The sequence below is a fragment of the Panthera uncia genome, chromosome D1 (genome assembly GCF_023721935.1).
Source record: "Panthera uncia isolate 11264 chromosome D1, Puncia_PCG_1.0, whole genome shotgun sequence".
Classification (NCBI taxonomy): Eukaryota; Metazoa; Chordata; class Mammalia; order Carnivora; family Felidae; genus Panthera; species Panthera uncia.
Genome location: NC_064808.1, coordinates 84,855,059 through 84,872,413, shown reverse-complemented (window position 1 = coordinate 84,872,413; position 17,355 = coordinate 84,855,059). Strand labels below are relative to the sequence as shown.

At 39.0% G+C, this 17,355-nt stretch overlaps 2 long non-coding RNA genes across 2 annotated transcripts in view; one reads left to right on the top strand and one right to left on the bottom strand.

Moving 5' to 3' along the window:
• Window positions 1-598: 598 nt before the first annotated feature.
• The window catches only part of LOC125938853 (uncharacterized), a 28,975-nt gene continuing 12,218 nt past the window's right edge, over window positions 599-17,355 (top strand). Inside the window, exon 1 of the long non-coding RNA XR_007462837.1 lies at window positions 599-778. This is a non-coding gene — a long non-coding RNA (uncharacterized LOC125938853). The remainder of the gene's footprint in view (window positions 779-17,355) is intronic.
• Window positions 4,190-7,883, bottom strand: LOC125938859 (uncharacterized). Its single transcript, XR_007462841.1, has 3 exons — window positions 7,640-7,883; window positions 5,601-5,698; window positions 4,190-4,502 (listed from the first exon to the last, which is right to left on the bottom strand). It is a non-coding gene; the product is annotated as an uncharacterized LOC125938859 (long non-coding RNA).

The window sequence follows — 17,355 nt, the reverse complement described above, 5'->3', positions numbered from 1 at the left end:
CCTGAATCTATCATTGTGTTGGGACCTCAACTCATTCTGAATTCAAAAAAATCCAATCCAGTTTTACTTCAGTGTTATTGTAAGCTTGTCTATGCCCTGTAAACAGACTTTATTTTTCAGAGCGGTGTGAGGTTCACAGCACAATTGAAAAGAATGTACAGAGATTTCCCTATATACCCCTTGGTCCTACCTGCACACAGCCTCCACTATTATCAATATCTTGCATCAGAGTGGTGCATGTGTTACAATCAATGAGCTTATACTGACACATCATTATCATCCAAAATCCATAGTTTACATTAGGGTTTATTCTTGGTGTTGTACATTCTATGAATTTTGACAAATGATGTGGATTCACCATCATACTACCATACAGAATAGTTTCATTACCTTAAAAATCCTCTGAATGATTTCATCCCTCCTTCCCTCCCTCATACTCTCCTACCCCCTAGAAGCCACTGATCTTTTTATTGTCTCTGTAATTTTGCCTTTTTCCAGAATGCCAGATAGTTGGAATCATAATATGTAGCCTTTTCAGATTGGCTTTCTTTTTGCTTAGTAATATGAATTTGTTTCATTCGTGTGTTTTCATGGCTTTATGCTTCATTTCTTTTTAGTGCTGAATAATATTCCTTTGTTTGGACGTACCGTGGTTTATTTACCCACTCACCTACTGAAGGACATTTCAATTGCTTCCAAGTTTTGGCAATTATGAATAAGTTGTCTATAAATATCAGTGTGCATGTTTTGTGTGGACATAAGTTTTCAACTCCTTTAGGTAAGTACCAAAAAACATAATTGCTGGACCATAGGTATATTAAGAGTATGTTTAGTTTTGTAAGAAACTGCCAGGGGTGGGAGTGGGAAAATTAGATGAAGTTGGCAAAATATACAAACATCCAGTTATAAGATAAGCAAATACTGGGAATGTAATACACAGCATAAAATTATAGTTAACATTGCTATATCGTGTATTTGAAAGTTGCTAAGAGAGTAGATTCTCATCATAAGGATGTATCTGTATGTGATGATTAATGTTAACTACCTTTATTGTGGTGATCATTTTACAATATATGTAAGTCATGTTATGCTGTACATCTAATCTTATACAGTGTTGTATAAGCCAATTATATCTCAGTATAACTGAAAGAAAAAAAAGAAGAAATTGCCAAACTATCTTCCAAAGCAGCTGTACCATTTTGCATTCTCACCAGCAATGAGTGAGAGTTCCTGTTGTTCCACATCCTTTCCAGCATTGGGTATTGTCTGTATTTTGGATTTTGGTCATTTTAATGGATATGTAGTGGTGTCTCATTGTTGTAAATTTTGGTTCCCTAATGCTATACTTATTTTCCATTTGCATATCTTCCTTGATTAGGTGTCTGTTCAGGTCTTTTGCCCATTTTTAAATCAGGTTGTTCATTTTCTTACTGTTAAATTTTAAGAGTTCATTTTATATTTTGGATAACAGCCGTTTATCAGACATGTCTTTTGCAAAGATTTTCTCCTAGTCTGTGCCTTGTTTTCTCATTCTCTTGACAGTGTCTTTCATAAGGAGAAGTTTTTAATTGTAATGACGTTCAACTTATCAATTATTTTTTCATTGATTATGCCTTTGATGCTGTATCTAAAATTCTAAATCCAAGCTCCCTAGATATTTTCCTATGTTATCTTCTGGGAGTGTTGTTGTTTTGCATTTGTTCAGTGCTTTAAAAACTTTATATTGCTTCTGAAACTTTCCACTCATTTTCCCCAATATTCCCCACCTCTTTACCTCTTCTTTAATACCCTCTCACTCAAGTAAAAAACAGATTATATCACAACTCCCAACACACTGACATTCTTTTTTTATTAAAAATTGTTTTTAACATTTATTTATTTTTGAGAGACAGAGAGACAGAGCATGAGCAGGGGAGGGGGAAAGAGAGAGGGAGATACAGAATCTGAAGGGGACTCCAGGCTCTGAGCTGTTGTTAGCACAGAGCCTGACATGGGGCTCGAACTCAGGAACTGTGAGACCTGAGCTCAAGTTGGACGCTTAACTGACTGAGCCATCCAGGTGCCCCCAGACTGAAATTCTTATACACAAAAGAGGTAAAGGGAGATTATTTAACTTCTATTTAAGTCTTCTGGAAGATCCTGGGAGACCCAGATCAACAGCCCAGTCCTTATTTTCTAGATTATTTTATTCAGAGATGCATATCTTCTCTCAAATGTGCTTGGCTATTTTATATGTGCCCGCTGTCCATGCCTGTCTTCCACAAACCCCCACCCAATATTTTACCCTTGGCTTCTTTCCCATTCTGTCTGAGTCAAGAATAGATTAAGATAGAATTGGCTTTTGGACTCTTTTGATGAAGGCTTCTTTCTGTTGACAAAGTTCTGGGAATAAAGACTATTGAGTTGACTGGTATATTATGTTCCAGTGAAAAATTCTAATACTGACAGCAGTAGTTCCACAAAAATCCCCAATCCACTTGCACCTATACTAAGATTTGGGTTGTGCCCAGGTGATCTCAGAATCATTTTGATCCAGTTTGTATCTAGTACTGATTGCCAATTGTTTCAAAATCCTGTGCTGACTTCATAACCTCCCCACACCCCCCAAATTTGGCTTTCATTCCTGGTTGCCTTTATTTTTGGCTTTTCTTTTGCCACATGCTGTGCACAAACCCTTTTCTAGGATTCCACAGGTTGAACTTTGGCTCTTGTAGTTAAGTTGCCTGTTATGCACCATGAACCCAAGGAACCAGAAACCGAGAAGTGTAATCATGGAAAACTTCTGAAGAACTAGATATTCATCCTCCTAAAGCAAAGTTTAAGTCTGGTTTAGAGATCTGATAACTGCTTTACCATTCAGCCCAAAGGTGGCCATGGCTGGGGCAGAAGCTGGTCCATGCTTAGCTGAAAAGATTGGGTTGGGGAGGAATTATGGCATCAGCCAAGTTGGGGTGAAGGCAGCACTTTGGAAGAACACTGTCCTGCCAGCAAGTTTCTTAGAGAAAGGGCTATAAATAACATTGTGAAGTATTATTAGAAAGGATTGTTAAAACAGTAAGGTGCACATGATTAATTTATGAGCAGATAGGAATAGGAGAGATGGAGGATAGAGCGTGATGGATGTTGCTCAACAATAACATTAAAGCAGGTAAAAGAAACATCCATGGAAAATGGAGAAGGAACAGAGGATAGAGAGGAACAAATGTGTGTCAGAGAAGGTCTTCCAGACTGGTTCCATCATAATCACCAGAGAGCTTAAGAATTTACCTCAAAGATTCTGACGGAGTGGGTTTGGGTTAGGACGCAAACAGAGTCCCACACCCCAATACCCAGGTGAGGCTGATTAATGTTTAGATTTATGTAGTCATTGGTTTACACAAGCAGTAGGCAAACTATAGCACCTGGGTCAAACCCAACTTGCAGCAACCCTGTTTAACAGCCCAGAGCTAAGAATGTTTTTTACATTTTTAAAGCATTATTTAAAAAAAGCAAAAAGAAGATAGGACAAAGTTGTAAGTGGCGTGTAAAGCCTAAAATATTTTCTTGCCCTTTACAGAAAATGTTTGCCTACCTCTGGTTTAGTAGGGAATAAATAAAAAGGATGTTACAGCTGGTGAAGAAGTAATGAGATCTGCAAGACTTCTACAATGAGTCACTCTCCCTACAGGCAAGGGGACATTTGCTTTCAGTGTGCTTCTTATTGGAATTGATGCACTATCATTTTTTCAACTCCTACTTGGTGTCAGGTGCTATCAGGTGTGTTATATTTGCACAAACATATTAAGGTTATCGATAAGGAAGGGACCACATTGGGTGGCCCATTAAGGGGGTACTTAAAACTATTTCAACTCCTCCTTTGTTTAGCTAGGGGAGGAGCAGAGCAGAACTTGGAAGCTCAGGGAACACACTCCCAGTTATACAAATATAAGGCACTTACGTAAGCATGTATTATAATGAGATAAGGATGTGACTACAGTTTTTTCCTTTATAATTACTTCTTATTTTTATTTATTTAAATTTTTTTTTATTTTTTTAATTTAATTTTTTATTTTTAAAAATTTATATCCAAATTAGTTAGCATATAGTTGACTGCAGTTTTTGAAAAATGGCTTTATAAATGCTGTCTTACCTCTTGATATATGAATTTGCCCAGTAGGGAGAGGGAATACAGGGAGACAGGGCAAGGATATGAAGAAAGTGGATCACTTTGGGAAAAGATCTAATCCCAGGGATTTCTTGAAAAGGAAGGGCCCAAACTCAAGACCAGTCACCCAAACTCAAGACAAAGGCTCAGGTTTGTGGGCAAGGACTGTTTTTTATATGGTATGTGCCCCTTGTACTTCGTACTCCTGCCTCAGGATCACCAATAGGAGAGCAACAGCTGAGGATGGAGTGTGACTGAAGATCTATAGCATTGGTGTCTGTGTGGTGTTCCCCAGGTAATGCTATTGAGAAATCCATCCTGGCTCTACGGACAAGCACAGCCTTTTCAGAGCAATACCCTGGGAAAGAGATGGGTCATTTGGTTGAGGACAGAGCACTTTGGATTGAGTGAAACTTGGGAGTTTCTGGAAAACTCGTGGACAAAATAACTGTGTGTGAGAGAGATACTAGGCTTGAACAACTTGCCAAAAAACCCATAAAGCAAGATATCTTTTCTACCTTCAGTTTATATAGATGAGTTGCACACATTATTTCATTTATTCCCATATAAATGTGGGAAGGGAGCCATAGAGAAGTGAAGCAACTGACCCAAAGTGAGCACTGAGTGGGGGGTCAGAATCCCAACCCAGTCCTGCGTGATTCCAAAGCTATTTTCTTTCCATGTGACCCCACTGCCTCTGGCAGAGTCATGCATTATTAAGGAGGTCCTACAGGTAAGAAATCACTTTCAAACAAGAAAACTGAGACACAGAGAAATGAAGCCACTTGTTCAAGGTTGTTCAAATAATTACTAGGATTTCAATAGACCTGCTTCCAAAATAGGGAGATCTGAGTTTCCATAAACCTCTAAGAACTTCTTATCAAAGGAATTGAGAATGTCAAATGGAGTATGTTGAAGCCTGTAGGTACAAAGGAGCATTGAGGGAAAGGGGAGCTTTGCAGAATGAGCACATTTCACTTTCCTTAATGGCCTGCCAGCTGATGCCCACTTTGAAAGGGCTTTTAGAAAGCAGGAAGGTCTGAGTGGCTTTTGGCAGTTTTCCTCTGGAGAGTACCTATGTATTTATTTATGAGCTCTTTAAACATTAACTTGGCTAGTCTAAAGCAATCACTCCAAAATTTGGAGTTCATGGACTTAGGTCAGATATAGGAAAAGTCCTCTCCACCCAATCAGTACCCCAAGAGGGCATGAATCTAGGTTGATGCCCATTGTGGGCACCTGTGACCTGGCTACATTGACTTCTCAAATAGCTCAGCTACTCATGGCAGTGGAAGAGATGCCAAAGAAGGGGCTTGAAATCAACCAAATTGTCAAGTTCACGTCCCATTGCTCCATCTGAGAAGCTGCCGTGCCCCAAGAGCAGAGCCCAAAGCCTAAGATGTCTGCAAACCAGGGAGCTTTCAGAGCACTGTGGGTATAGCCCAGGCTTTCTCACCTGAGCAGCTTCCTGATGTGTTTCATGGAGAATTCCTGTTAAACTTCAATTTCTGAAGATGGTATGAAGTCGTGCCTGGCCCAAAGATGGTGGAATGCCTGGAGAAATTTATGAAATGTTCTTTGATGATGGTTAAGCACAGAATCTAATCATTTCTCAGGGGTAGTTTAGGCAACACCCTTCATGGAGGTGGAAAAAGGATTGGGGGACCTCTTGAATCTCTTGTCTCTGAGAGATCACAATTTTGCCTGTAAGAGCTAACTGAGCAGAATGTCATTTAAATGTGACAGGAATTGAGTTGGGGCAGCCAGCCCAGATGGGGGCAATCAGGCTGTGATCTGGTCCTCAAATTATTCAGAGTTGGCTCTGTTTTCAGTTTCACCTTCCTGGCCTAGTTAGTATGAACATGAGTAAGAGATACAGATGGACAGACAGGATACTTTTTGCCTTCTCTTCTAGTGTGGCCCATATCTGTAGTCAGAAAAGACAAATATTGTGGGCCTAGCCTATTCATCCACAAAGGGATGGTTATTTCTCTGCAGGTTAGAAGGTTAGAACTATGGAGAGACTTTAAAAAATTTCTTGCTTGAAGTCCTTGTTTTTAGGGGAAGAAAATAAAGCACAGAGAGGAGATATGATTAACTCAAGGCCAATGCAGAACAGAAGGAGCAAGGTTGAATCAGACCCCTGGCCTTCAGAGTCTCAGAAAAGAATCAGAAAAGAGAAGAAAGCCAATGTTCTCTCTTAGTTTTCTTAACTGTGATGTCAGAGAGTCAGAAAGAAAGTTGACGTCTTAAGTCCCAGCCATTTCTAATATTCTGTGCTAAATGGTTTCACTATAGGAAAATATTGACTGAAGCTGGGTCCCTGAGAGGCTGTTGCAGATAGTTTGATATTTTACACAGTAATGCCTTTATTTAGAAAGGGTATCATTGATTGCCAGTAGTTTTATGATCTGCTGTACTATCTCCCACTGCCTTTCTGAAATAGGGATATCATATTTAAATCCACAGTCTATAGCAAAAGGAGGGAGGAGCCTCAGTAACCCTTCATTCAAAAAACTTTATAGAGCTGCCATTGGGGTATAACGAAGAACACAGCCAATAAGTCCTCATGGTGTTTATAGAACCAGATATTTGTGGAGAACATATGCGGACTTAATTTTCTTGCTCTTTCTCTCACTTTTCAGTTGGTGAGAAACAGAAACACAGAAAAGGCATTCTCAGAGAGGTGGGGAGAGAGGGAGGGGAAGCAGAGGAGAGAGAGAATGAGGCATATAAGAAGGAGAAAGGGAGAGAATATCTCCCAAAGGATGTTTGCAGAGAGGGAAATATTTGGTGGCTGCTTCTTCTTTTTAAAAATTAATTGTGGTTAGCTGAACTGTATCAAACTCCTTTAACTCTCTCAACTGCAGACTTTTCCACTTTCCGGTAAACTTGAGTTGCTATGGTGAGAGAGTGGCCTGGGACAAGTCAAACGTAAAACATTGGAAACAACACCCCGACGCCGTGCAACATATTGAATAATTAGAATGACCTGCCATGTGTTTCCCATTCCTTGCTACGAGTCGATTGCCTTATGATTTATCACCTGTTTTTCTAAGCAAAGCTTGAGCCCTCGTTCTCAGTTCCTCTTTCTTGAATGTGTTAAGAATGGTTGGGGGCACAGAAGGTAAGAAGAGTAGACAAATGTGTAAATGCACTGTTTTTCCTTCAGAAAGTTTTCTTAGACCTCTGGCCTTGTGGTATCTGTCCCCTCGTATCACTCTCCCCCTTTGTACTAATAATGTAACACTGTTCACTTCTAGTACCTCTCAGGAATTAGTAGAACTAGTAAAATGTTGCTCTGAAGTCCACATCCAAACCACCCACTCTGCTTACATGGCACCCAGGCTTCACAAAGCACCTTCACATTTCATTTCATCCCATCTTCCCAATAACCTTGAGCAGCAGAAACAGCCAGCATTACCCTGTTTCCTACCTGCAGGAATGGAAATGGGCCCTGAGAGAGAGGTTAATGGCCTGCCCATAGTCACTCACATAGAAGTGGGTTCAAGCTTGAGTGTTCTGAATTCATGTCCATGGCTCAGCAGTTTTCTTCACAGTTCTGCTGTGTTGTCAATGATTTGTGAACTTGGAGGGCACAGGGCAATGAGCATTTGGCATGAACCAGAAAAGAGAAGAAAGCCTATTTTCTCTCGTCTCCATTTTCTCAACTGTAAAATAAGAGAGTTAGAGGGTTTACCTCTCAGGTCCCAACCATTTCTAATTTGGGAAAACATTGACTGGGTCTAGGTCTCTGGGAGGCAATTGAGGATAGTTCTATAACATTAAATATTTTATACAGTAATTTATTTATTTTAAAAAGTATCACTTATTCCTGTGTATATAAGACATTAATGTTAGCAATGTTAGCATTGTTGCTAACAGTTATAAAGAGGTATCTTCTTAAGGGCACTCAGGATTCAGGAGCTTCAGTAAGTTTTCAGATTGAAAATGTGATTTCATAAAAAGCTTTTGCATAGTGAGGGAAATAACCAACAAACTAATAGTCAACCTACAGAATGGGAGAAGATATTTGCAAATGATATATCTGGTAAAGAGTTGGTATCCAAAATATATAAGGAACTTATGAAACTCGATACCCCCAAGATGAATAATCCAATTTAAAAAAATGGACAGAAGACATAAATAGATATATTTCCAAAGAAGACATACAGATGGCTAATAGACACATGAAAAGACACTCAACATCACTCATCATCAGGGAAATACAAATAAAAACTACAATGATATATCATCTCATACCTGTCAGAATGGCTAAAATCAACAACATAAGAAACAACAGGTGTTGGTGAAGATGTGGAGAAAGGGGAACCTCCTTACACTGTAGGTGGGAATGCAAACTGGTGCAGCCACTCTGGAAAACAGTATGGAGCTTCCCCAAAAAGTTAAAAATACAACTACCCTACAATCCAGCAATTGCACTACTAGGTATTTACTCAAAGGAAAAAAAAATACTAATTCAAAGGGTTACATGCATCCTAATATTTATAGCAACATTATCTACAATAGACAAATTATGGAAGCAGCCCAAGTGTCCATTGCCTGATGAATGGGTAAGGAAGATCAATAGAATATTACTCAGTGATAAAAAACAATGAAATTCTTAGAATTATTCTAAGTGAACTAAGTCAGAGAAAGACAAATACCATATGATTTCACTCATCTGTGGAATTTAAGAAACAAGACAAATGAATAAAGGAGGAAAAAAAGAGAGAGGCAAACCAAGATACAGACTCTTAACTATAGAGAACAAACTGATGGTCATCAGAGGGGAGGTAGGTGGGAGGATGGATGGAGATTAAGGAGTGCACTTGTCATGTTGGGCACTGGGTGATGTATGGAAATGTTGGATCACTATATTGTACACCTGAAACTAATACTACCTAAGTGGAATTTAAATTTAAAAAAATAAAGAAAAAAGAAAAATATTTGATTTCATTGGTTTACCTAGAGGTGTTCAACCATAATGATGATGAGTCAGGATTTAATAAGACCAACAATACAATAACCAATAATAAAAATTGCTAGCATTTATTGGGCACAAAATAGAAAACATGTTTTCTGGATTATTCTATTTTGATCTCTCCTAACAGCTCATGAGTTAGGTAGTGTTGTCAGAAAGAAATGCTAAATGTCTTCCAACCATTAAAGGGTAGACCTAGGATTCAAACCCAGGAAGCCTGTCTGCAGAATTGGCTCTTTTGCCAATTAATTTTTTAAATTTACAGCAGGTGAGGTTCTGGTTAGGGAGCCAAGAGAGGGCACTTATCTTTATAGGCCGACCACTGAGGACACTGAGGGTTAGTTTCCATTTTCTTTGGAGATCTTAATTGGTCCACAGGTAACTGGTTGTCTTTGAGGGTTGCTTCAATCCTATAGGACTGATGATCTAGAAACAGCCCTGGGCAGTGGTGAAGACACTCAGAATTTCACCACTTGGCTTTCAGTTTCTTGACTCCTTTGGACCCCCACCCTCTATTATGACAACACAACATTACCTCAGATTCATTGTAATTCAACTGAATAGGTTACCATAAACCATATTCTAATGTGTTTTCCTGGGGAGGCACCCTGGGGTCACTCTGATTGGACTTGGGGGAGACTGGTATCCTTAATTAAATTTGTGAGGCATCCTGTTCTCCTTGACGGAAAATGGGGAGAAGCCCTACTCCCATCAACAGCACATTTACAACCAACTCCTGAGTGGTTTATTTCTGCAGATGGAGAATCTCAGTCATTTTATGTTCTTATTGTTTTCAATTTACTGACCAAATTCTGGGACTGGACCCAATTTGAGGTTTGTAACCTCTTGTGTGTTATTATAGAGAGAAGTAGGGCACAATTAATGAATTTCTCATTTTTGCCTCTGATTCAGACTCTGGTTTTTAAGTAGGACAGTTAGCTCTATATGGATGCATGTAGATGTATGTAGGTATATGTACATATGCACACAACACACTTATTCAGGAATATGCATATTTGGTCTAATATACTTTATCTCTAGAGGGAATCTCATTCTGACCTTTTTATACAGCTTATGTGCTGTGCTGTGATAGATTCATTTCCTACCCTTTCCTTTTCATTTTATTTACTTTTTTTGCTTTTGACATAGTTCTCTCCATCAAGTATTTTCATAACAAAAATTAGATAGAGTATGATTTATCTATCTAGTAATTAATTTAATTTAACACCACGTATAGAGTATACACTGTGCTGGACACTGTTCTGAGCACATTACAAATATTAACTGATGCAACACTGTTTATAACTCTTTGAAGAGGGTCCTATTAATGGTCCTCACTTTACAGACCAGGAAACTGAGGCAAGTTTTTCTTTTCTGCTGGGGAACTGGGTTTGTATGGGGGGAGCTGATATGCTTTGTTTGAGAGGTTTGTGTTTTGTTTTCTGAACAAAAAAATGATAAAAGGCTATGATATGATAGAAAAAAGAACAGCTATTCCTCTTGAGCAAGAAAAGCCAGAATCATCAAAGACTTGGATTTACTTAATGATGTACTGGTTTTATGGCTAAACACTTAAAGCTATTAAAAACACTTTTATTATTAAAATTCCTACAGGAAACATAACTTTGTTATTGTGATACTTAAATCTCTGGCTTCTCCTTTGAAACAATTATGTGCATAATGTGATTTTTAATAATCTGCGGTTTCTTTGGAATGCAAATATCATGTTCAAGCATTGAAAGATGTCCTTCTTAAGGCTCTGGACCTCCTTGCCTTTGCAAACAAGGTGCGGTTGCCCAGGAGACTTGGTCTCATTCCTCCAGGCGGCAGGGCTCCGAGGAGGGGTGGCTAACCACAGCTGAGCCCTCCGCTGACTCACAAGGTTTCTGCTTGGGTGATGGAGTCAGTCAAACCTGAGTTCATGAGCTGTGGCTTCAACCAGGATGTTAGTAAAGAGGGGCTGAGACATGAATATTTTCAGGATATTCTCTGGAGGTAAAATAGATTGCAGTTGGTGACTGACTTGTCGTGGGGGTGAGGAAGAGGAATCTGTTGTAGAATTGGAATTGTCTGGATATTTGCCTCTAACTTCCTTGGGTTCAGGTACATCTGTATTCCTAGTGCCTACTATTGGCACCTGGTGAGCAACCAAGAAATATTTATTGGATATATGAATGAATGAGTGATGAGTGAAGACAATGTGATCCAATGAAGTTCTGTGATTTATCCAGGGTCACATAACTATTTAATGGCAGAACTAACCTTGGAATCCAGGTAACCAGATAGTGTGTGAGAAAACCTTTGGCTTTATGTCCTTTTTTGTGGTCTCTCTCACCTCCCCTTCCAATTTTTAACTCTTTGAAGGCAGGGATTTCGTGAAAATCAATGTAACTAATGTTTTACTTGGCAGTGGAAGACTCAATCAAAGATGGATGTCTCTGTGCACACATTTGTTAGCCAGGATGTGCTTTTCTTTTGGGGACGAGGGAGAAGATACTTGGAGAAAGGCTGGGAATTAACAGATGCTGTAAGATTCTCAGGCTTTTCCACTGTGTCAAAAATGTCAACTTTAACTTTTTCATTATTTCCTTTCTTCTCCATTCCATTCTAGCAATGGCCCTATCTACCCTTTGCGTGGATTAATGCAATAGCCCCTTAACCTTCTACCTTTTCTCTTGTTATTCATGTGCTATTGACCTCCTGAAATAGAGTCATTTTAGCTTTGTCACTTATTAACAGGGCGACCTTGGCCAAGGCATTTATTTTTTCAGAGCCTGAGATTACTAGTTTGTCAAAAGTAGATAATGACAAAAAATGCCCTACTAATACTGTGAAAATTTGTTGAAAATAACTGTGAGAACCAGGCCAGACCACAAAGCCTGGGCCAGGCTAGAGGAGTGCAGAGACCAACCAGGCAGTCTTGGCAAAGGCAACTTCCTCTTTAGTTCACTATTGCCTCAGCTAGCAAACAATGCAAGGAGGTGGAGGGTGTATAGTGGTACAGGTGGTGGCATTTCCTCAGTGTATGCTCATAGTTCAGTGATTTGGGCAGCTTCTGGAGGTTTCAGTGATACAATTGAGGACAAGGCCTGTTTCTGGGTAAGGCTGCTGTGTAGATGCTAAGAGAGTTTCTTACTATTAATGCTATTACAACTTCTAGTGCAAGAATGTACACTCTGCTAGATATTTTTATACATCATGGTATTTGACCAACATGACAAAAATATCCCTATTTCACAAGTGTGGTACTGATAGAAATGTTAAGTAACTTACCCAAGACCACAAAATCAGGGTTCTTTCATTCCCAAGCCTTTCAGTTTAAAGTTAAGTTGTTATCAAACTACACACTCCTTAAGATAGCATATGTGTCATATAAAGTGTTTTGTGCATAAGAAGTTCTTATTAGCCATTCTTTGATGCATGGATGGTAGACAACAACTTGTTTCATAGGTTATGGTTTAAAAATTAAGGGGCTTGGTAAGACTCTTAGAAAGTAATTAAGATGTCTGAGAAGACCTTCCTCTTGGAGATTTAGGCTGAAATTAAACTTCAAAGTTGGGGTACAGAAGTAAGGAGGGTATTTGGGAATACTCAGTGATTTACACTTACATAAGAAGCTTTGTAAAGAGAATGAGTACATAATGATCTCTGTGTGAGGTCTATGTGATAGCCAGGAAAAAGCAGTATGAATCAAAAGCCAAAAAGAAATCAGAATGATACTGAAACAGTATTTCCCAAAGTGTGTTCCAGGGAACCATATATACAAGAAATACTATCTTGCAAAATCCTTCTTCAAAATAAGGTCATGATTAAATTTAGTCAACTCCTGAACAATGCAGGGTTAGAGGTGCTGGCCTGTGTGGTCAAAAATCTAAGTATAACTTTTGACTCCCTAAAAACCTAACTACCAATACCCTACTGTTGACTGGAAGCCTTACTGATAAAATAAAGAGTCGATTAACACATATTTTCTTCTATTTAATTTTATTTTTGAGACAGAGGGTGAGAGAGCATGAGCAGTAGAAAAGAGAGAGAAAATCTTAAGCAGTCTTCATGCCCAGTGTGGAGCTTGATGTGGGGCTCAATCTCACAGTCATGAGATCATGACCTGAGCCCAATCAAGAGGTAGACACTTACCTCATGCCAGTCAGAGTGGCTAAAATGAACAAATCAGGAGATTATGGAGGCTGGAGAGGATGTGGAGAAACGGGAACCCTCTTGCACTGTTGGTGGGAATACAAACTGGTGCAACCACTCTGGAAAACAGTATGGAGGTTCCTCAAAAAATTAAAAATAGATCTACCTTATGACCCAGCAATAGCACTGCTAGGAATTTACCCAAGGGATACAGGAGTGCTGGTGCATAAGGACAATTGTACCCCCATGTTTATAGCAGCACTTTCAACAATAGCCAAATCATGGGAAGAGCCTAAATGTCCATCAAATGATGAATGGATAAAGAAATTGTGGTTTATATACACAATGAAATACTACATGGCAATGAGAAAGAAAGACATCTGGCCTTTTGTAGCAATGTGGATGGAACTGGAGAGTGTTATGCTAAGGGAAATAAGTCATACAGAGAAAGACACATACCATATGTTTAAACTCTTATGTGTGGGTCCTTAGAAACTTAACATAGGACCATGGGGGAGGGGAAGGAAAAAAAAGGGCTAGAGAGGGAGGGAGGCAAACCATAAGAGACTCTTGAAAACTGAGAATAAACTGAGGGTTGATGAGGGGTGGGAAGGAGGGTAGGGTGGGTGATGGGTATTGAGGAGGGCACCTGTTGGGATGAGCCCTGGGTGTTGTATGGAAATCAATTTGACAATAAATTTCATATTAAAAAGAAAAAGAGGTGGACACTTAACCAACTGAACCACCCAGGCGCCCCTCGATTAACATGTATTTTATATGTTATATATATTATATACTGTATTCTTATAATGAAGTAGGCTAGAGAAAAGAAAAAAGTTATCAAGAAAATCACAAGGAAGAGAAAATATATTTATAGTACTGTACTGTATGTATTGAAAAAATCTGCGAGTAAGTGGACCCATGCCATTTAAACCCATGTTGTTCAAGGGTGAACAGTACATATAGAAACAGAGCATAATATATACTATTGTAGTATAATTAGTGTTTTAAAAGCTGAGAATTCCTATACTTAAAAAAGCCCTATCAATAACAAAGTCTTTTTTACTTTATTTAACCAGTATTCCCAAACATATTTAACACATATGTTCTCCCTTCACACCCTACCATTTATTTACATACCAAGGAACTAATAGTTATCAGAGCCCACTTAGAAATATAGAAAGGAAATGGAGTAGTAGTTGAAAAAAAAAAAACTCCTTCTTTCTCTTTTTTATGCCTTCTTGCTCAGTATTCAGATAATTTTGTATTTGTTGATAGAGGTTGGTCTATTTCATCCATTCACTCAATAAATATTTACCAAGTACCTGTAGATCTGAAGACATGATAAAACATGCTTTATGTTACTAGATCCTTGATTTCTCTTGTCCTCATGAGGAAGGTAAAAGAAAAGGGTGCAGGAGGGGCGCCTGGGTGGCTCAGTCGGTTAAGCGTCCGACTTCAGCTCAGGTCACGATCTCACGGTCCGTGAGTTCGAGCCCCGCGTCGGGCCCTGGGCTGATGGCTCAGAGCCTGGAGCCTGCTTCCGATTCTGTGTCTCCCTCTCTCTCTGCCCCTCCCCCGTTCATGCTCTGTCTCTCTCTGTCTCAAAAATAAATAAACGTTAAGAAAAAAAAAGGGTGCAGGAGTGCTGGGGATCATGGGTAATCAAGATGTTTCTCTCTTCACACATTTAGAAGGTATTAATGCCAAAATAATAAGAATCTAAATCTCTATTCTACTGCCATCAATAAGTTCAGTATTTTATTAGGGTTTTCTCCTCAAGCAATTTTTTTTGGAAACTTAAGGAAGCTATTCCCCAAACCCTCCCATCCCAGCCAGGCAATTTGATAGTCTCTGGCTCTGGGACAGCACTCCACTTCTGCTTGTCACTTCCTGCCATCCTGTTGGTTCTTTAGGCTGTTGTCTTTTTGTGTCTTCCCAAGGGCAAATATAAAAGTTTACTTATAAGACAGTTTAAATCTAGATTTAAGAAAAAAATCTAATGCTGTGGGTCAATAATTTTGCTAGATGTACTCAATTTATATGCATAGACAGAATTTTTTATATCTCAGTCTGAAGCATTTGCAGATATGTGTGTGTGTGTGTGTACACACACACACACACACACACACACACACACATATATCAGATCCCTTGGCATTAGCATTATACAAGATTCATCTTTGGTTCATCAAAATGTTGCTTCCAGAATTAAGGAATAGTCTACACTGTAAAATACAGTTGCAACCCTCCAAATAAGTTTTCCAACTTGAAAAAACTTAAGATCTTGTCTTCTATAGTGGATGCAATGTAAACATTTTGCACCAAAGAGTATTTCTGTAACAAGTGATGTGATTATGGGATTTTTCTTACATATATGAAACAGTAATGATCAGCTTGGCCAGGCTGGAGCCAAAAATACACTGAAAAAGCAATTTAAGAAATCCTTGGGAGATAAACTGTGCATTAATCTGACAATGGAGACTTCCTATCTTGAAGAAGCTATGAAGAGAAGAGATCATAGGTAATTTCATATCACACAATTTATATCTAATATGTATAATATTAGAAGTAAAATCTGAAAGGAAAAACCACTGCATCGATAGTATGACTGTCTTAGTCTGTGTTCTTCCTGGTATGAAGGCCTTGTAAAGATAATTATTTTGGGAAGTGATTTCAATGAACAGGAGTTGGGTTGGGACCATGAGACTGGACAGGGAAAGAGGGAAAGACAGATATCATTGAGCTGGTCACTGCTTTGGGTGACTGAGGCTTCGTCCTTCTGGGGAAGCCCCTGAGAAACTATAGAATAAGTTTCAGACTCTTTTGTCTTAATTCCAGAAGCAGGGTAGTTTAGCTATTGGTTCCTGTTCCCATTGATCAAAGTTGCCCTATGGGGTATTAGCTCTCTCACTTCCAGGTTTGCCCATATGTCAGATGACTAGTCAGTTCTCGTGGGTGAAGAGAAGCCCCAGGAAGAAAAATGAGGCACACCAGCTACTGTAAAGTTCAGCCTGCATTCCCCTCTAAACCGTGCCATTTATTTATCATGTCACATTCAGCTAAGGTCTTTATCTGAAGCAGCTTCTCACTTCAAGGGCCAATTGCTCAGAAAGCTATGGGCTGCCTGAAGAAAGCACAAATAATATGGAGAATAAGCTAAAATTAGCACAAATGAGATAGTCTTTGCCAAAGGTGGCTCTGCTCCTTCCCATTTTTTTTTCTGGCTGCCCTCTATTTAGTATGCTTTGTGTATCAGACACTACATTAAGCACTTTACAAGGATTACCTACTTTGTTCAATCCTTATAAAGTGGACATTATTACTGTTCCTATTTGAGGGTTGGTTGACAGAAACAGATGTTGTGGATCAGCTATCTCAGTACATCCGTGCCTGTTGCCAAAGGGGTGAGAGGCTTAGACATTTGATAAATATGAGGACAAGTGACTATTTTTACTGAGGCTTGGAAAAGACCTAGCCAACCTCCATTATGCTGTTTCTTGACTCTCCTTTATTTTTCTTCTGAACATATTATTTATTGGTTTATCGATTTGCTTATCATTGGTCTCCTGCTACTAGAATGGAAGCTCCTTTGGATTTGGGATTTCATCTGTTTTGTTAGAATGATGCCTGGACCAGGGTGAGTAGTCAGTAATTATTCACTATTGAATGATAAGAGGAAAATGAGCTTTCATTGGTATGAGTTCAATGAAGTTTGTCTTGTTAAGAAATAAAAGAGGTGATAGACCCTGGGACAGGTAAGTGGCAAGTTGCTAAGTCTCAGGGAACAGGTATAGGTCTCTATTGGAAGCTCATAGACTCTGGAGTCAGTGATAAAGACAAACAGAGAAAAAGAATGAAATAGGAAAAGATGGGAAGGGATTCTTCATTCAGTGACTCCATCTATCAGTGTTTATCAGGCATTATCTGTTCCAATACATAGTAGAGGACACACTGGTTGGATACCATGTGATAAAATGTAGAGGAAAGAGCAAAGAGGGATCAGATACTGAAGAAATTTAGAGGAAGAAACAGGCTTGAATAAGGCTCTCAGTAGGATATTTGTAAGGGCCTGGCCTTCTCTCCAAAG